We start from the raw sequence: 20,266 nt of genomic DNA on the forward strand, positions 1-20,266 counted from the left end.
ACCCCCGCCTGTCCGCCCGCCCCCTCGGGGCCGAGGTACCCCGTCTTCCGCACGACACCGACGTCGCGGGGACCCTCGCCCCGACGCGCCGCACGGCCGGAGTAGGTCGAAATACGCCCGCTTGTGTCCCGACCGCGCCAGGGACCGCCCCCCAGGAGACCCGACCTCCCTCCATCCCCCGCCGGGACCCGGGCTCACCCTGAGGGCGAGGAGACGCGGAGGGAAGCGGAGCCCGCCCGCGTTTCGCCTCTGAGTGAAGTTGCCACCACCCCGGCGGGACCGAGTTAAAATGGCTGGGGCGAGGCGGGCAGGGGGAGGGGGCGTCCCGGGGGAAGGGGCCGGCTCTGCCCGTGCCGCGCACCCACCGGGCCTTTGTCCGCCGCTTCGTCCGCGGCTCCGGGCACGGCTGGACTCGACTCGGCGGCACCGCGAGGGGCGAGGGGCCGAGAAAGAAACAGCCCCGGGAGGGAGAGAGAGCAAGAGGGGAGGGATGGAGCGGGAGGGGAGATGTCCCCCCCGCTTCCCTCCGCGCCCGCGGGCAGGGGAAAAAGTTGTCGGCGCGGCGCCCCCGGCCGCCTCCGCGCTCAGCGCCCGGTGCGGGGCCTCCTGCCGCAGCCAGCGGGCGCGGCGCCCCACGGGGGGCAGCGGTGGGGCGCGGAGCGGCGGCGGCAGCGCAACTTCAGCATCGCTCCCGCCCTCCCTCCCTCCGCCGTCGGGGCGGGGCGGGGCGGGGGCGGTGGAGATGAAAGGAACCGCCGCCGTGACTGACACCGTGTCCGGGCCGGGAGGGCCGGGCAGCGGGGGCGGGGAGAGGATGGGGCCGGGGCCAGCGCCAGCGGGGAGGGAGGAGGGGGCGGGGGGGAGCGGGAGCGGGGCTGCCCCCGGGCAAACTTTGCTCTGGCTGCGCGGAGTAGCCTCTCTGTGTGTCCCTGTGTCCGTGTGTGTGTCTACATGCACACTTGTGCCTGTGTGTACGGGTGTCCGGGTCGCGGGGGGTGCACCGGGGCACTGCCGCTCCTGTCCCTCCCCAGCCGAAAGCCCGCCGAGGAGGGCACAGGCACTAGCTGCATCCCCGGGAAGGGCGGACAGACCTGCTTTTTTAGGGCTGCTTTGTTGAGCCTTCCCCATCGCCACATGGCGCTGCTCCGGTGTGGGAAGTATGTGAGGGATTGACCAGGCTCTGCCCACGCCCGCTTCGGACGAAGGGCAGAATTAAGACATCCCCATTGAATCCAGCAAGTTCCCGGCAGAAACGAGTAGTAGCCCCCGAGAGGCAGGGCGAAACCCGCCGCGGTGAGCTCGTCCCAGTTTCGGACCGGTAAATGGAGCCAGAGCAGTAACGGAGGTTCACTCCTCCACCCTGTCCCGTTCCTCCAGCACCGCGCTGCCCCGTTAGCTCCCGGCTGATCCGGCATCGCCCTGCAACAGGGCACGAGCACAGTAAAAAAAATCATCCAGACAAAAGCAGACGCTGCGCTTGGGAAACGTCAGGATCCGCAACTTTTATTTTGCGAACGCGATGGGCGCACATTTTGCAGGAAACAACTTCCCAGTATTTTGGCATCGGAAAAGTGTGCTTGGTGCTTTGCACATGCCCCGTCAGGTTGCTAAACCTTCAAGCTCCGGCAGCCGGAGGAACGGGAATATGTGGATGCTCAATCCGTTTTCAGCAGATGCCGGGTTCGGCACGGCGGCACCGCCGGCCGGGACACGGGCGGGCTGAGCCCGGCTGCCCACGCCGCCGCCCGCGGCTCTGCGTCATCGTCTGCGAACGGGTAATTAAAATCCAGCTGAGAAATGACACCCTCCAAACCCCGAGAAAGGGAGCAAGGTAGCGGGAAACGGGGGACGCACTTGCCAAGTTGAACAAGTGCGTGAAATAAATAATCGAGAAAGAAAGAAATTAGAAATGTAACTCCTGGGAAGGGGCTTAATTGTGCATTGCTCCCCAGATGTAGGGAGACCCCCTCTCTCTCGGAGACGGCTGCAGAGAGGCGATGGGGAAGAGGTTGTTCGGAAAACGACAGACAGCTCAGGGAGAGTTCCTGAGCGGAGACGCACATCTCCGCATCCCTCCCGCCCTTCTTCCTTTTCCTGGCGCTCGGCGGGCACGGGACACCCGGGCCAGGCAAAGCTGCCCCGGGACGGTCCTGTTCTGAAAAAGACCTTCGGCGAGATGCTGAGCACGGCAACCCTCTCCCCCCGACGGGGCGGTGCGGCCCGGGAGCAGGCAGGGACCCCGCCGGAGGAGCCGGCAGCGCGGCCACTCCTCTGTTTCATTACCGGGTCCCTCTGGAAAAGCAGCCTCCCCCCGCCCCTCCGCCATCCCTTCACGTGGGCTGGAGTCTTTCCCGGATCGTTTTTTTTTGGTGGAAGGATTTTGAAGGCAAGAAGGGGCCGGGGTGGGGGCGACGGGACCGGGGCGGGGGAATGTGTGTGTGGAAACCGTAATGATTTATGACAAGAAGATAAACTCAGGAAACCTCAACTCCAACGTCAGATTTGACTGGAGACAACACAAAGCTGTCGCTTTACTCGCAGTTCTTGGGGCACGGCCGGTGGGGGGGGGACAAGGCCCGGGGTATGGGGACACCTCACCGTGGCCCTGCTCTCGACCCGGGACCCGCCGGCCTCCCCGGGCCACCGGGAGTGCGCTCGCCGCCGTGCCCGGCACCCGGCTCCGGAGCGGCTACCGCGCCGTTTGGTACTTTCGTAGGGGTGATTTTTTCGCTTTAGGAGTTTCTTCCTTTTTTCTCTTTTGCTTTTAGTGTGAGTTTATATTTTCCCATGGTTTGGGTTGGTTTTTTGTTTGTTTGTTTATTTGCTTTGTTTCTTAATTTTGGGCAGGTTTTGCTTTTTTTTTTTCGGTTGTTTGAGTGGGTATCGCCTTTTCAGAGGGAGTTGTGGAGTTTCTGTTTGTTGGGGTTTTTTGCATTTCACGTTGAAGGGACCCGCATTTCGAGCACTCCCCGACGCCCAACCCGGCTTGCCCGTACTCAGGGCCGGGGGGGGGGGGGGGAGGGTGTCGAACCCAGAGAGGGGAAACTGGCCCCGGGCGAGCTGAGCACCAGCACTCGGGGCAGCGGGACGACCCCCGTAGAGCTTCAGGGGTGCTGACCGGGGAGAGGGGGGAGCTGCGGTGCCACTGACGATCCCTCCGGGCGCAATAAGCGGGGCGTGGGGACACAGGACACTCTCGCGTGCGAAGCGGCGTCCGCCGCCGGCGCCCCCTTTATAGGGAAGGGCGGGAGTGGGGCGGGGCGGCGGCGCCTTTGATGTCCCGCCGGCGGCCCCTTTCATCCCCCCCCGGTCCCCCCCCGAGCCCTTTGTGTGACTAAATTTGGCAGGAGCATGGAGGCGCGCCAGGGCGCCCACGTGTGCGCTGAGCTCCCAGCTGAGAGAGCCGGGGTTTTCTTCCGGGTAAGGAGACAGCCGGGGAGATCAAAGAGTTTGGGGAGCTGGAGCCGAAATGCGCAGTGGAAATAAAGTGAAATTAAATAATTAAATAAATAATAGTAGAAAAGGGGAAGGAAAAAAAATTCCTCAGTCCTGGACGCATGCCAGTCGGAGGCAAGGGGGAGCAGGGGGAGTACATGGTGGTCAGGGGGACCGGCGGGAGGGAGGGGGGAAAAATATTCTCGCAAAAGGGGCTTGCAGTTGTTTTCTGAAAAGAAAAAAAACAAAAAATAGAAGCCAACCAACGAACCAACAGACGAACGCTTTTGTTTAAAGCCGCCGGGCTGTGGAGCCAAGCGGGCTCCGCCGGGAAGAGCCGCCCGACAGCGCGTCCACGAGCGCGGCCGGGCCAGGGCTGCGCGCCCGCGGGGCAGAACTCCTCTATTGCCTGAGAAACGGACAAACGGCGGCAAAAATCCCCTTCTCCCGCCTGACAAGGCAGTTCGGATGTTCGAAGGGAGTCTTTCTAGGCAAACCCCCTGCGGTTTTTTCTCCCCCTGGGAAGCGATGTCGAGGGTGGTCCCCCGAGGGGTGGGTGCGCTGGGGGCCGGCGCCTTTTGCGGCAGCCCCCGCTGCGTCCCGCGGCTCCCCGGCGGGCCAGGCGCGCACCCCGCGGCTGAGGGGCAGCGGGACTCCCTTCTGAGCTGCGCGGTGCAGGGGTGGCACAGCTGGGGCGCGGAACGGGAACCCCTGGGGCCCCGCTGCCGCCCTGCACACCCTAGCCGCCCCGGCCCTGCGGGGGTGGTCACCCGGCTCCCGCTGCTCCCTCAGGGCTGCAAAGCACAACAAAGAATGTTGCGTTTTAAAATTTCTCGAATCGAGCCTTTTCGGTGCCTTTTCAAGGCAACGTGACTGAGTCATGCGTGTTCCCTGGGTCTGCGTTTGCCACTCCATTTAGATAACATCCGTGATTTATGTGCAAGTTGAATACATAGGCTGAATTCCCAAATTCTTTCTGAAGTAAATAAATCCTCCTCCTTCAGGACGTGGGGTGAGCAGGGCCAGAGCAGGGATGTGATGATTAGCCCGGGCTCTGCAGTTATCACTGTGGCGTCCTGCACATGCCACTGCTGCACAGCATCACTGGGGAGCAAGCCCCAGGCTGCCTCAGGTTGTATGGATGTGTTTAGAAATATGGACCTGTTCTGTGCCTCTAAAACAAGGATAATACTTCTAAGACTCTTTTTTTACCCTGTGAGAATAAATGCACTGTTGTGTTTAAAGAGGCTCTCTGCTCTTCTGATGAGTGCCTTAGGGAAAGCTGTAAATAACAGATCAGGATTTTTTTGGGTGAAAACCCAATGTCCTCCCTCACTCTTGTGTCGTACCAGGCAGATGGTCCCTTTGGTGGTGCAGTTCCTTTCCAGTGTTTTCAGAGGTGACCAGGTACATACCTTTGGATTTGGGTCCAGGTTTGGCTTGCAGACACTGTGGCTCACACTCCATGGCCTATGTACAGCTGCTTATCAGCATGGGTCACTTGCTGTGGCCTCCAGATGACGCCGAGGCCAGCTCCTGGTAGCCCTGAGGGAACTTACGTGTGGTGTGGAGGGGATTTCTCATTGCACGTATGATCATTTCTGTCACGGTGGCTGAAAGGGATCCTTTCCAACAGTCAGGTCAAAAGGATTCTCCCGAGTGAAGGGAACTATTCTGTATTTGGTGCAGATTTATGTTTTAAATGGAGAAAAAATCAAAAAGGGAATAATATGTGCTGGTTTTGAAGACTCGTTTATTATGAGCCTTTATGAAATGTGGACTCATTTTTTAAATTTATAACAAAGGGCATCCCGGCTATGTTTCTAGCAGCTATATCAAAGAGTAACTGCACTTCTCATTTAAAGCTACTTTGAAAGAGATCACATGTAATAGGTATTAGGATATTAAGAGTTTATATGTGCTTTCTTGCTTTTTAATTTACACATCCAGCTTTCCAGTTCTGGGATGCCATCAATGTTCTTAGCCCAGAATTACTCTATTGAAAGAGCTAGGTTTTCTTAGCTCTTGCAACAACATGGGCTTTATGAGATTTGAGTGGGCAAATCTTACCAGGGCATTTTTACGGTAAGAGCTTTTGTTTAGAGAAAGGCATTGGTGGCTCAGATCTCACAAATGTGTTGTTATCTAATTTTGAGATTAAAATAGTCAGCAGTTAGTGGCAGCTTTCTTCTTTTTTTTTAAAGTGCAAGATAAAATACAGGGCAGGTGGCATGGTTTACTCAAATAAATGATGACACAAAGTAGCTTGCAAACTAACTCTTACATCGAGCAGTGCCGTTGCAGGATTATTTCTGATGACTCATCAGATCAGATAATCCACAGAATGTGGATAAAAGGGGACGCAGGACTCAGTACCAAACCCAGAAAGCCACGCTTGGAAAAATGCAAAATATGAGGTTAATGTTGTATTAAAGGTAAGACCTGAAAAGAGCAAGGCAACATGCTGCCCCCCAGCAGGGATTTTTAGGCTGGCATTTTTGAAAGGACCAAAGAGATGTTCAAAGGGAGTAGAGTAAAATATCCCCGAAGGGGCCTTTGAAAATCCAAACTTTACTAGTTTTGTGGGGCACCACATTAATGTGAGATTCTGGCTGAAGAAATGTGTTTTAATTTCAGAGTAGCAGTTTTGCCCATTTACGTCAACTTTTCCTACTTTCTTAGAGGTGGAAGTCCTGCTCCTGAATAAATAAATGTTATACGTGTCCCAGAACAGATGAGATTTTCTCCATCCCCACGAGCCAGGATGCCGCACCCTGGGCAGTGTCTGTGGGCAGGTTTGCAAAGGCCCCTCCAACCGAGTCCTGCTTCTGCACCTCTAGCTTGGACTCAGAAGTGCTGGTGAGTGTCTCATGCTGCAACTTCTTGGATGCACCAGGGAAGGCCACTGAGGGCCTTTTGCCGGGGGTTTTGTGGACGCGCCGTTGGAAGCCTTATGCTGAAAATGTTTATTTCTGTTTGTACTTGCTTGTACAGTGCAAAATTAGTATCTGGAGCCCCATAAGTATATGAGGTGCTTTGTGGAGCAGTCACCCTTTTACAATAGCACTTGGCATGGCTCTAGCTAGACCTGTTTTGGAATTCAGCATACACCAATTGATATATTCTGCCAAATACATAATGAACATGCAGAGCTGACTGTGCACCAGTGTTTCCTTCTAGCTTTTGAAATGGCGATCATTCCCTTTCTGTGCTCCCAATGAAATCAAAGCATCTTGTAATCCTTTGCTTGTTTGTAAGTGACAGTAGTCCTCTGTTCCCTGACAAATATTGCCAGCAGAAGCCTGGTAGCTCCAGACAAGGTCCTTTGAAAGAGGTGGGAGGAGACAGAGACTCTGCAGGCAACTTTCCAGCAGCAGCTGTGCACTAACGGCATGGGAGTGTGGGAGGCTACTCCCGGGTTAGTAAGACAGTTCAGCAATGCAGTGAATGTGTGCTCCCAGTACATGACTCCTATTTACTTTTTTTTAAATTCCCTGACCTCTGTCTGACCAAGTCCATCGCTGAAACGCAGCTGGATGGGGAGGAGGAACAGCAGCCAGGCTGTACCAAGGATCTTGCTGTGCTCGGTGAAACATGCGGTGCTCCCCCAGGGAAAGTGTTTAAGGCAAGTAATGAGGTGGCGAGTTTTCTTTCTTGCTGAGAAAGTTATTTGTAGGTGGGTCTTATTTTACTGTACCATTTCTCACTTCCCATGGAAATAACTGCCATTAATTTGCCCGACAGAGGTATTAAACAGTAACAGCTGAATGCCAGTCAAAGGCAGCAGTGTTTGATAGGGAAGTGCCAGAGAAAGAGCAGTTTGCAGGAGTCTGGGGTATTGTTCAGGGCCTTGTGATCTCAGCATCTCAGCTTCATGGTTTCAGGTCTGGTAATGATCTGAAAATACAAGTCTTCATGGTGGCTGGAAGGCAGAGAGGCGTGACCTATAGGGACAGCAGTTAGTCTCACCTTTTGATGAAGAGCAAGATCAGTCTGAGTTGCAGCTGGCCATTTCACCTTTAGCTCCATTTTCCTTTGAGTGGGTCTCATGGATAACTTGTGTCCATGTCCAGGGGAAACAGGCAGTTTTGTTTCGCAATTTAGAGTTTCAATTTAGAGTTGCACTTTAGAGTTCTCTAAGGCTGAGGGAAGTAAAGGGATGTGAGCAAAAGTCCTGCTGGTGTGGCTGAGTTGTCAAAGGAGAGGGAACATCACACACAAGGAGGTTTCAGTCAAATTCTGCAGACCTTGACTCATAATCGTGCTGGAGCAGGGACCTACAGATGAGACCCTGAGCTGAAAAAGAGCTGATGAGGTATGACACTAAGGACAGTATGGGGTAGAGGAGAAAACTGTAAGTGAATGGTTGCACTTACAGTCCCAAAATTCCCGGTGCGATGCTGCTCTGAGTCTCCCAGACTGCTTGTGGCTCCTGCTGAGCTCAGCCAGAGCATGGGTGCTCAAGCTCTCTTCAAATAAGCCCTGCCTAAGGGGGGAACAGTTCCTGCCCCACTGAAGAAGGGTAATGAGAGAGGGGGACCCTTTGAGGCTGGCTGGGCTGTTGCAGAGGGTTGAAGCAAGGGTTCAGATTGTGGCCCTTGTTGCTCATCTGCCAGGTTCCACCATGATTTATCAGTCAACCTTTGGCCTGTACATCTCCACAGAAAGCTGTGCTTTCTCTCCTGCTTCTACCTTGCCTCCTCTGCTGCTTGGTGCTGGTCAGAAGCAAGGAGCAGCTGCAAAACTTGCATGTCTGGGTGAGCCTCCAGTCGGCAGCTGAGCCAGCAGTCCTTGCCCACGTAGCAAGGCTTTTCAACAAAACAAGAGACTCCAGATAATAATATTCTTCCTGGCTAAAAGACTTTTACTAATTTCAGCACCTTTTTACACAATGTGTAATTAAATTATGAAGTTTCTTGCTGCAAGATGTTATGGAGGCTGACAGGATGAATGGATTCAGAAAAGGATTAGGCAAATTCATTTTGTCTATGAAACAACTGGTCGGATACAACCTCCAGCTTAAAAAGTCTCTGAACCTCCAATTGCAGGCAGTCATTTCGGGCACAGGGAAGGTGATGCAGCCGAGGAGTGCAGATTGGAAAACCAAAATCTGCAGAAAATTACTCAAGTGCATGCTGTGATGGAAAAGTCAGAATCTGAATTTGCAGCATGCCGTCAGTCGCTGGCCTCAGGCTATAACTAAGATTGATACCAGCTGATGTATGTGTGCCACTACTATGTTGATAATGAAATAAAACTTTCCCTGGTTTATTTGTCTGTCCCTTGAGGAATTCAGTTTTTCAGACCTCTCTCACAGCGAAGAGTATTTTTTATTACATTTATTTACGTTTGCTGGCTGTGAAGCATCTAAATAGTGTTTCATTAAAAAAAATCCTTACACGAGAAAGATCAGAAGCATTCCGTGGTATTTGTTTTTCTTTAAAGAGGGTATCTTTGGCATGCAGACAGGCTGTGGCTCACCATTATAAGTTAGCAAAGGATCATCCATGAGATATTAGCCATAGCCAGAATAATATTAGATAATTAGAAAAGTTAGCTTTTAATGGGATTTCATTTAGAATGAGATATATTATTTTGAATTCCAGTAAACTTTTCTATTTTTCCTTGAATGCAAACAAACGCCTTGTTATTTTGAGCTCTCTTCCTCTTAAACACTGTGCATTTAGCCCTGATATGGGCATAGGATTCACCAGATTATTCTGCAATAGAAGAGTGCTATCTTTAGTGAGAGCAATTAAGGCAAAGGGGCTGCAGGCCAGAGCACTGGAGCTGTATAAGAACAGCAGAGGCTGTAGATTAAGCTGTATATTAATTACTTGATTCCCTACTTGGAGCTATGAGCAGTGAATTCTTTAATTTTATGTTGCATTTTTAAGGTAGTTTGTGGTTCACTAAAACCCAGAGCATCAGGAGGTTTTGTAGGTAGGTATTAAAATGGTGGAACTACTATGGATCTTTTGAAAAAAACAGCTGAAGCAAACTCCAGAGGTGGATCCAGAGGGAGGGTGCAGGGCAGCTCTTGGAGATATCCAGGTACATTGCTTTATGCAAGCTCTTGCACAGGGCTGCAATAAGATGGATTTTCTTCATCCTCACCCTGACCCGGGCTGTGGATTTGATGTTGTCTGAGTGAGTGTCTGATTTGGGCAGGAAGGTCTCCCCTCCTGCTCCACTCCACAGTTTATGGAGCTGCCCACACAGCCTCTGTTACACATGGTATGCTCTCCAAATTAACAGGTTTCTGCCCCAGAGAAGCTTATGCTCTGGAGGAAGTTCGTATCTTTGAACTTATTTGAATTATCCTCATCGGGGGAAATGAAATATCCTTCAGCTCATTCTCATCTCTCAGAAGATCCTTGTCCCCTTGGTCACACTTTTGTCTCCCTTGTTACTGCTGCACATCCTCCCTGTGGACTCTTTCCACAGCTGGGAAGCCTACAAGATTCCCTGGGGCTGCTCCTGATTTCCAGCCAGGCACCAGGGCAGCTGCCTCTTGCCCAGTGCCCAAGCAGGGGAGGGGGCCCTATTAATGTTACTTTGTTCAGTTGACCTGGGTCTTGTCAAACATGTGCTTTCAAAATCCTGGCTCTGACCTGGGAAACAGGTGGCACCTTGTTAGCCTTTTCAAGGGGAGTCCTCCTGATCTGCTGTGTAATTTAGGCTCCTGTGTTAAATATAACTCAGTGTGGAGCAACGCCTGTAACCATCGTGCTTGGGCCAGTGCCTGTTCGTCAGTTCAGTGGGGCCCTGCAGAGATGCAAGAGCTCCCACTGGGTGTCTTCCCACCAGGCTAGGGGTCTCTACCTGTGGTGGCTGTCATCTGTCATGCAAGGAAAGCATCCTTTGTACCTTACTCCCATCAAAAGCACAAACACCCATTTACTGTTTGGTAGAGGAGGCAATGGCAGCAGCAAGTCTTCACACTGGTCCTGAGATCCTTCCCTACCACAGAACCACAGAATCAATGAAGTTGGAAAAGACCTCTGAAATGATCGAGTCACACCTATGACTGAACACCACCATGTCAACTAAACCATGGCGCCAAGTGCCAAATCCAGTCTTTCCTTAAACATCTCCAGGGACAGTGACTCCACCACCTCCATGGGTAGCCCATTCCAGTATCCAGTTCCTCTGATAATAGACATTAGTGTAATATAACTTAGTAAGTGTCTAATTGTTAACAATTTACTTCTCTGCCCCTTTCCTTCTGTCAGGAGTCTAAATGCCAGCCATCACCTGGATGATGTGGAAAATGCATGGCTTGAGATTGACCCAAGGGCTGAACTTCCTTCAAAATTGTTGTGTGGCAGGAGAATCCCAGAGAGAGACATGGGCTACCATCAGGCCAAGGAAGAAAGTGTCTGTGCCCTGGCAGGATTGTTGGAAGCAGTTTAAACAATCTCTTCCTGGAAAGGCAAGAGGTTGCCAAACCAGGACATTTATTTGTTATTGCCTGCTTGCCCTGACTGAGTTTAGATCACGTAGGTGTGGGACAATGTGAGCACACCTAGCTGGGCTGGTGTGTTGGCTGCACTTTCCCTCAGCGATGGAAGGCTTTCTTCTGTGCAAGTTATGGTGCTGGGCTGTACCAGTAACCATAGTGCTTAGCCCAGGGGGGTTTCTGTAAACGGTGCACCATCTCTTTAGTAAAGGTAAGTCTGGCCATTCAGACACACCAATACAACTGGAAGGCGTTATCAGTAGGCATTTTGCAGGAACACCGATTTATTTAATTTATATAAAAACTATAGGGACAGCTCTCTAAGTTTGTAAGTCTTTAAAAGCTTAAACCAAATGAAATTATTAGAAGAACACAAACCTACTCACTCAACTCTGTCAGCCCAGCTGCCCTCTCAGAAACCCACCTCTGCTGAATGCAGCTTAGATACACATGATTTACAGTGCATGGTGAGCCTGTGCTGATGCTATCCTGGGAAAGGTGAGACGAGCTCTCCATAAAGCTGAAGGAGCCTCACAACAACTACAGTACCCTGGAGCCCTTGCTCCTTCAAATTTCACAGCATCTGACACAAGCAGCTCTGTCAGCTGTGATGGTTGTGGAGTAGTGCATGCAGAAAAGCTGTGAGCCATTTGGAGCAAAAAAAAAGTAAGACACCTGACAGTATAATGTCACCTGGGAATATCAGGGGCACTCAATAATAACTGCACCTGCATGTTATTTATCAGCCACATTTTGGGGTTGTGTTGGCCATTTCCCTTATGTGCATGAGGATCTTCCCCCCTTCTCCATTGCTACCAAACTCTGAAGTTGTTTGACAGGAGAGTTGGTCAAGTATACCATCCCATCAAGTTCGTGTGGGTTTTTCTGTGTTTTAACCTAGATGTAATTTTTTCATCAAGATTTTGGAGCAAGATTTGTTTTCAGTTTCTTTAAGGGAATTTGGAGCCAGAAAGGAACAAAAAAAGCCTCCTAACACCAAAGGAAATGGTGCCACTGAACAAAGGGTCTCTTGTTTGTAAACTTCGATTTTAAAGTGTTGGTGCATATTCTACTGAACAGTTTTTCATTTTTCACTTACACAGTGCAATGTTTTAAATACTAACCTATTCAAGAGTCAAGTACTTTTTAGGGCTCTTTGGAGTGTCTCTTCAGTGCTGCGTCTGTTTCTGAGAAAGCTGAGCTGTCTTCACTCCCATGTATTGGTCCTCTTAGCTAATGTATCCAAAGAGAAAAAGGAGAGAGTGTTTCAGATTGAAGAGAAGCACAGCTAAAGAAACTGAGCTTAATCTGCCCTATAACCTGTCAGCTGCAGAGCCTTCCTCACTGAATGATCCTCACCTCATGTTTCTTGAAGCACAAGAACAGGACTCTATTTCAGAAAAATAACAACACAGGAACAAAACAAAAAAATCCCACTCCCTCGCTTCCCCCCTCTACTTTCCTTTGAATCTAAACGTGGTCTAACCAGGAGAAATATTTTTTCTCTGCGCTTCGACCTTAATATTTCTGTCTACATTGCTGTGCCTCTCTCTGCTGCCAAAGCTAAGTGTTTGCTGAATTAAATAAACCATGCTGCACTGACAGAGCTCATGAATGCTGCTATTGTCACCAGAATCCTTTTCGCTGGTCTGACCCCAAATCCTAACGCCAGCTCTGGTGCAGTAAAAAGTGAACAAGAATCAATCATGCTGACAAAACTAAGAGACTCTCCAGAAAGTAATTTTATAGGCTGGTTTTGTCACCACACGGCAAAACTTCGGGTATGTTACATCTGGTCTGGTTTGGAATCACTCCTGTCTGTCAGAAAAGGTTTTTTAAATAAGCAAATGCTCAACACAGTCAAGAAAACTCTTGTCATATGGCTAAAAAATCCCAGGTAATCATTTCAGTTGCAGGGTCATTAATAATACTGGATTTAGTGAATTTCCAGCATTTGCATAGTGCAATAGGGAATCCACAGGGAAATGGATTGTTCCTATCTGTATTGTGGAGAAGAACTTAGGGCTGATGCAATATAAAGTCTCTAAGATGAAAAATTTGAGTAATTTCAGACAAGATAGTTTTTTAAGTCCTGAAGAGGAGAGGTCTGAATTTTCAAAACAGAACTGTAATAATTAAAGTCTCCTAATGTTGCATGTCTTAAATGCCTACATGCTATTGTATGTTCCAGAACCATATATTCCTGAGAAGTTCATATAAAATATTGGGTCTACTCTTTTTTGTGTGAGGTCAAGAGACAAACATGTCCAACTTAGTCTCCAGTCGGTCTTTGTCAAAGTACCCAGGGAAAGAACATCCCACCTCAAATCCTATGCTGTTATTTCTTCTGATTCCTACTGTTACTTCTCCTTTTGGACATGCTGAACAGCAACAGCAGCAGCAGAGGTGCTTTGGGTAGTTTTGGGGAGGAGCTGATAGCTCAGACCAGTACTGGAGTTCCAGAAGTGGTATTGACCTATGGGTTTCAATTTCTCTTCTAATATTTTTGCATGAGGCAGCACCATAAGCATTTTTAGCAACGTTTCCCTCTTTACTTTGTCTTCCTTTCTTACAATATAGCACAAACCCCTCGATGTGTTTGTACAGAGAGCTGCTGCATGAATGACTCGTGCTGTCTCACCGACATTGGGTTCCACTGACATCCATCCTCACCTGAGAACTACTGTTTCTCCCAAAATGGGCACTTGCTGGGTGGGTGAGTTTTACAGAAATAAGGAGAATTTTCTTCTTCCTCCTTAAGGTGTGAGGAGGAGTGTCATAGTCTGTAATGCTTTCAGGTTTGTAAGCAGAAGCCCTGGGCCATCAGGGCTTGCTCTGTTCTGGCTCTGGTGTCTTGGAAGATTGTGGGAGAGCCAGCTCTCGTGGTCTTTGGAGGCAAGGCAAGAGCATAGCAGGAGAAAATCCCTTCCTTAGCCAGGGGAGACAGAGACCTGCAGCTTTTACAAAATCTCTTGTCTAAACGATGATGCCAACATGCCAGCCTTGCCATGGCAGTGAGCAACTGAGCCCAGGTTGCTGTTTGACTCCTGCTATGCAAGCAGAGGCTCGTACAAACCAAACTGATAATTCACATCCACCAGAATTCAGCAGCTCAGAAGTGACTCTTTAAAAGCTTTGGAATAATTATTTCACCCGTGGTTGGAATTTTTTTCTCCAGGCTTGACTTACAGTTTATAAATATGTGAGACAGGCGATTGGTAATTCAGTTTATAGTTTGTATGAACCCTGAAGCTTATGTCAATGCTGTTATCTATTATAGAAATGCAAACATGCTCTTTGATGTGTTATTCTCAGTGACTTGGGAGGATAAAGATGGAATACTCTATGGGCATTTGTAAAAGAAATTCAGAAATTGCAAGTCTACTAGGACCTAACAACATATTTTCATTTATTTTTTTCTCCTTTGCAGTATGCTTGATTACAGTAACTTAAAAACAAGAGAAATATTGCATCTGTCTAGGTTTCTGCAGTAGGAGACCCCAAACTGGTTTCCCTGCTATGCCAAAAGCCCTTTTTTGAGTATGCCAAATGTGTTTTATACTACAGTGGAGGGGAAATTTGGTAGCACAGACGTAGGATTTATTCTGTTGGACAGATTTCCTTGCTAAAGGAGCACCTCCTGCTGGCTCTGCACTGCACTGCCCTTGGACTGCCTGCGTTTCCCAACCTCGGGAATAAAAAAGGAAGCCATATGAGGGTTCTCGAGATAGAGGAAAATGGTCATGGTGGGACCAGCTCTGCTGCTGCGAAGGGAGATAGGGAGGGCTCCAGTGACTGACACTTCCCAGTCTGCTACAGATAATATTTATATAGTCCCTAATGGAGTGTTGGTACTCCACTAACTCAGTTCAGGGGCAACACACTGCCTGCTCTCACATTTCTGCAGTGACCCAGCTGAAGTCCACAGAACAGATGGCAGTAAAACTCAGTAATAAGGAAGTGAGAGAGAGCAAAAAGACATTGTGTTTGTCCCTGGCAGCTTCAGTTTGTCCATGAAAAATAGCTCGGAATGATTTTCCACTCAAAATGCCTATTTTTTTTTTTTTTATTAATGGAGAATGTATAGTGGCTTTGTGGCCATTTTAGTGAATTTTATTTGAAAATATAAAAGCAAGATGTTAATATGTCCTTTTTGATTACTGCCACAACAAGCAGCTTCAGTGGTTTATTTCCAAGCAATTTCTTCCTTGAAGGCTTGTTTTATATATATGTTTTTAGGAGGCTGTTATAAAGTAGTTTTCAAAAATAAATAAAGTCGCCCTACAAATGATACATTAAAACTAAGCAAAATAAGCTATCCTGACCAGAGTGCTTTTCTTCCTTGGAAAACGAAACCAGTTGAAAATACTTGCTGTCTTCTGATGCACAAGAAAAATAAGTCCAAAATATCAACATTTTCCCCAGAATGAGAACACTGCCAGCTCTGACATGTTTCCTTTGGTGATCAAAGCTCTTGGGATGGCTGGAGATGACATAAAGAAAACGTGGTTTGTTCGTTTAAGTGCAGTGGGTGGGGAGCATGAGAGAGCAGAGTGTTGTAGGGAGTAGGACTCAAACATAAAATGAGCAGTAAAGATCTGTTCATCAACGCCTTTTGCTAGTAGTAAGCATTAGCACTGTAGCAACAGTTAAAGTCTTCTGTTATTGTTGTTCCTAGAGTCTTTAAAGAGGCTGTTGAAATAGGCACCAGTAAACAAGCACAAGGAGACACAGACCTTGTCTCGACAGCAGTCAAACTGGGTTTACGAAGGGATGACCCATGGTTTATTAAAAAAACATTTTCTTCTTTACTGCCGTATTTTAATATTTTGACGCACCCTAATGAAAACCCAGCAGGCCACTGCAAAACGCCGTGCTGTGCCCTGTTGCCATGCAGTGTCTGGCTGGGTGTGCCCTCCGGAGTGTTCCTGCAGCCCTCTCCCTTGGTAGCTTGTCACCTGGGGCTGGCTGCCCGCTCCTGGGGACGACGCCACCAGGGCGATCAACAGGGTTGAGGTGCCACCCATTGCAAACACCCACGAGTCGGCCCAGGCAAATGCCCAGCCAGGACAGTGCTCCCGGTCCTACACCCTGTATGGCACACATTTTACAGAAAAAAAGATCGGGAAAAAAAATTGGGAAATACTGTAGAAAATGGTTTAAAACTTCTCTGGAACTAGTTTGGTAAATCTTGCTGCTTGTAAAGCCAGACTCTTTTTATCTCATAGGAATTGAAAGGCAGAAGAAAATTATGACTAACATATTTTTAAGAATTAGAAAAAAAATTACCTAACCCCACATATTTGGAATATCAGAATATTTCCATTTAAGGCTATGATTTTCAAAAGAGCTTATGGGATTGTGGCATCCAGACCTACTCCTGCCCCCATGGAAATGCATATTAATTTGCTATCAACTTCCATGCGAGGGATCAAAACTCTTCAGCTCTCACTGAATTTCCCTGGGAGGTTGGTGACTGTTGCAAAAATCCCAGCTCAAACCTTCTTGCTGTCACTCTGTTTTCTGGGGAAATTCAGTGACTATTGCAAAAATCCCAGGCTGAACAACCTGATAACTCCTGGCTTTCAGGGCAGGAAGCAAACTCTGTGCATCCTACTCAAAACCAGCAGCAATCTCTCTTCTCCAGTTCAGACGGGTCTGACATTTTTGCTTTTTACTTGCCTCAAGCTGGACAAATAGTGACCTGTGTGAAGGTTGTGATGGGTTTGTGTTATTTGGGGATTGATAAGAATCCATGTCTGGGCAAGAGAAAGCAATCCTTGGTCTGGCTGTAGCCATCCATTTCTGTTAAGTAGTTCCTGTTTGAAAGGAGGTCTCATGAGCTGGGCTGGGGGTGAAGATGGCTGGGGCAGTGACAAACATATGTTCCCAGCCCATTTCAGTGCCACTGCCACACAGATGCCTTTATCTTTCAGAGATGAGTGGCAATGTGTGCATTACTTTAATTGCTGCTGCGAGGTCTGTGCAGGGGCTTTGCCTCTCAGCACAGACCATCATCAGCTCCGGCCAGGGGGACACTGCAGCGGCAGAGACGGTCACTGTCACCAACCCATTTGTACAGCTTCCCTCTGCGTGTGTGTGAGGGTGCTGGCACAGGGGTGCACACCCTGCTGCACCTCACACGTGCAGATGGACAGCAGCAATGAGAGGGACTGCTCATAGAAGAAACAAATCTGCTTTACACTAATAGCTCTGGATCTCTGCTTGTTTAGGAACAATACTACTCATGTATCAAACACATAAACCAGCCGTGCTTGCCTGTGCTCTCAGAGCGATGGTAATTACATAGATTTTTGGTCAGTCCTGTCATATTTACTCCACCAAATTGATTAACCTACGTAATGAGTACAGGACTGTGACCAATACTGACCCCACATCAAAGCCTGATACTGCGGCAGTGTGCTGCCCTGAATTTTAATTGTTCAGTAGGTTTTGTAATTAAACCGCAAATGTGCTAAAGAAGAGATTAGGCATTTTAGCTAGCAGTGTAGCATTTTTTCCCAGGTGTGTCAATTGTGTACACTATAAAATGTCCAATGCCTGCCTCAATACACAAAGATCTAACAACATGCCATTTCATAGATGACTAAAGCCTCTTCTATTTTTTTTTTGCTTGATATATTAAAATACAGAAAAAATGTAATTTATATCCTAAAATTTTCTATATACATTATCAGGTAGCACTAAAGCCCTTGTATAAAGGTATAAAAACAAATCAACAATGAATAAATTAGGACTTCAAGTCTCTGTGAAGTTCCCACAGGCTTGTACACTTGGTCCTCAGAGTCCAAAAGAGCTACTGCAGTCAGATGTGTTTTTGTTCTTCAGGATCATCAGTGTGGTACATCTGTTGCTTCAGCCACTGGCTATGCCAGACTTGAGAGAAAACACGTTGCTCATTAAATGAAGACAACTATCATAAATAAACGAGAACATTTGGAAAACTACCCATGCTTCACTTTTGTTTGAAAGAAGCTTCTCTTTTGGAAGCTCTTGCAACATAAAAGAGAGGAACTGCGCTGCCTCATTCCACATGATTCTTTCCTCTTTCATTTTGCTGGAGAAAAACACGTGTTTCAACATCTGAGTTTCCAGCAAATGTTGCCTTCTACCTCATGTGCCTGCTCCTTTGGCAAGGAGAATTACAGTGTCTCTGTTGGTGCAGCTCCCTGCTTTGTTTTCGACCACACAAAGGAGATGGAACTAGAAGGAGGTGGGTTAATCTGGAATTGAGTGGGTTGTGCTAGAAGGGAGCAACTGGGAAGAAGATCCATCTTTCATTCATAAAATTTTGTTTGAAACATATGGGGACAATTAGGAGCTACATTTTCATCTTGATGAGCTGGGACTTGGGAGCCTGCTTTGAGATTTATTCAAGACTGTGAATCTGGTCTGAAACTATTCTTCTTTGGTGTGCTTATACTTCTTCCATCTTCCTGTGATTTAGTCCATCTACCGGTGAAGGGTGTCACCAGGACTCATGAAAGGCGATTGTCTCAGTGGGTTTGATTGTGAGCAGGGAGCTTGGCTGAAGGAAGAGCAAAATCCAGGTTTCTTTCCTACAGGAAGACTGTTATGCATAATAATGAGGGCAAGATGACAAAATGTGTCAAGTTTGGGGAGTAGCAGGCTGAGATACAGGCTATTTGTCTCATAGATTTGATAGCCAGAGTTCGTCTAGCATGGGCAAAAAAAAGTAGTCATCTTCTGATACTTGGAAAAAAAAATAAAATTGTATGTAGATATGTAATTTAGTAGAATGGTGAGACAGTCCTTATCTTTTTTAATTAAAAAATCACCCTGCAGACTAAAGAGTACCCACCTGGTACTGCAAAGCATCCTGTAGGCACTGATCTTAACAAAACACTGACGACAGGGACAATCTCTGTTTTGCTTTTCTTTCCTGTGTGCTGCCCAGAAATCACAAAGGCATCTCCAGGAAGATTTTTCTTTCAATGGGGAAATGGTTCATTCAGCCACGTAGTTGAGTTTGCCAACTGGATGTGTTTTTCCTTTGCAGTGTGCTCCAGTATGCCTAGATCCACGCTGAGAGCCTTGGAAACCAGTGAACATTGCTTGGGTGTGAACTTCCCTGCCTGTTTCCCAGCACAGGTTGCTCTCAGGCACAAGATTTTGCAACCTATTTTGGCTGGTCCTGCCATGAAGGTATTTTCTGCATGCTGGAGTTTTTAAGAGTGCTGATTTATGTCATTTTGGCAACCATGTACTGACATTTTTCTACCATTTTGCAATAGTTATTCATCCATTTAAGCATGTGACCAGCCTTGATAAATAAGTGAGGACTCTTAAATGCTGACTGCTGGAATCTACAAAGAATGATGCCTGCATGATCACACCTGAATATGCACAGCACCTTGCTTCCCTGTCCAGAGGCACGCTCTCCTCTACAGAAAATACCCTACCTGCCATGCCGGACCTTCTTGAATGTATTTGCAAGGACTGTGCATTAAGTAAAACACCTGCTGTCTAAAGAAAAATAATGTAGCCCCGCTAAAAATACCAATGTGTTGTATTCTTTAGGAGTGACTGCATGCAGCTGTAGGAGCAGATTTTAGATTGCAAACAAGATCTCCACATTTTCCATCTGTCTAAAGCTTGCAATGACAAAAGACCTTGCAGTGCATAATGATGACTCCAAATAAACATATATAAATACGCCAGATAAATAAAAGTTTTTTTTGCCGGAGTTCTCAAGCTCTATGAAATAGCTTTTGACTCTTAAATTGAGACAACAGTTTTCAAATAAAATTAAATGAGGTAACCAAAGACTGAAATCCTAATACAAGAATTAAGAGGCAAGAAAAGTCATAAACAAATTACTGATGTATAATTTTCAGGTAAATATGTTAATTTAAAATAAGTTTGCATACCCATTTGAAAGATGTAATTTCAAGAGAGAATAACCAGTTTAAAATTAATATAATTTATTAACAATTAAAAATTATAACACAAGCAGAGGGAGGTTGGAGGTGAAATATTGAGTTTCCTTTGATAGGTAGAGTAATTATGAAGTATGCTTTTGAAGTTCAAGAAGAGAGCCTTAGGACACAACATTTTTTAAAGTAAAAATTGGCTTGCACTCTGTTCAAGTGATTTATTTTGCACTAAGAAATGGGTGTGAGACATGATGTGATTTAAAATGTCATCCCTTGATGGAACTGCTTGAGGGTGACATCATTCTTTTTCTTTTTTCTCTACTTTTATTTATGTATTTGGCTGCTTTATTTCTAAAGTTTTCTATCTTAGAGAATCTAATGAAATCATATAGATAGTGAAAAAAACCCCAAGCTATCAACACCTTAACTGTCCCCCAAATAAAGCTTCCCC

General features: G+C 47.5%; 1 protein-coding gene and 1 long non-coding RNA gene across 6 annotated transcripts in view; one reads left to right on the top strand and one right to left on the bottom strand.

The window, feature by feature from the left end:
* LEF1 (lymphoid enhancer binding factor 1) overlaps window positions 1-615 on the bottom strand; it is a 71,581-nt gene extending 70,966 nt beyond the window's left edge. For 2 of the 4 annotated variants that reach the window (XM_032108308.1, XM_032108307.1), the window contains exon 1: window positions 366-615. The gene's annotated coding sequence lies outside the window, so the exon portion shown is untranslated. Of the gene's footprint in view, window positions 1-198; window positions 295-365 lie in introns of those variants that run through there. The other 2 variants (XM_032108309.1, XM_032108310.1) reach the window with 2 other exon arrangements.
* LOC116443770 lies at window positions 13-19,639 on the top strand. 2 transcript variants are annotated; one of them, XR_004240047.1, is made up of 5 exons: window positions 13-101; window positions 13,478-13,609; window positions 17,747-18,131; window positions 18,939-19,084; window positions 19,174-19,639. It is a non-coding gene; the product is annotated as an uncharacterized LOC116443770 (long non-coding RNA). The 2 variants fall into 2 exon arrangements; XR_004240048.1 differs by lacking the exon at window positions 13-101 and adding an exon at window positions 3,656-6,294.
* The last annotated feature ends 627 nt before the right edge of the window (window positions 19,640-20,266 follow it).

Source organism: Corvus moneduloides, chromosome 5 (genome assembly GCF_009650955.1).
Source record: "Corvus moneduloides isolate bCorMon1 chromosome 5, bCorMon1.pri, whole genome shotgun sequence".
In the NCBI taxonomy this organism is placed as follows: Eukaryota; Metazoa; Chordata; class Aves; order Passeriformes; family Corvidae; genus Corvus; species Corvus moneduloides.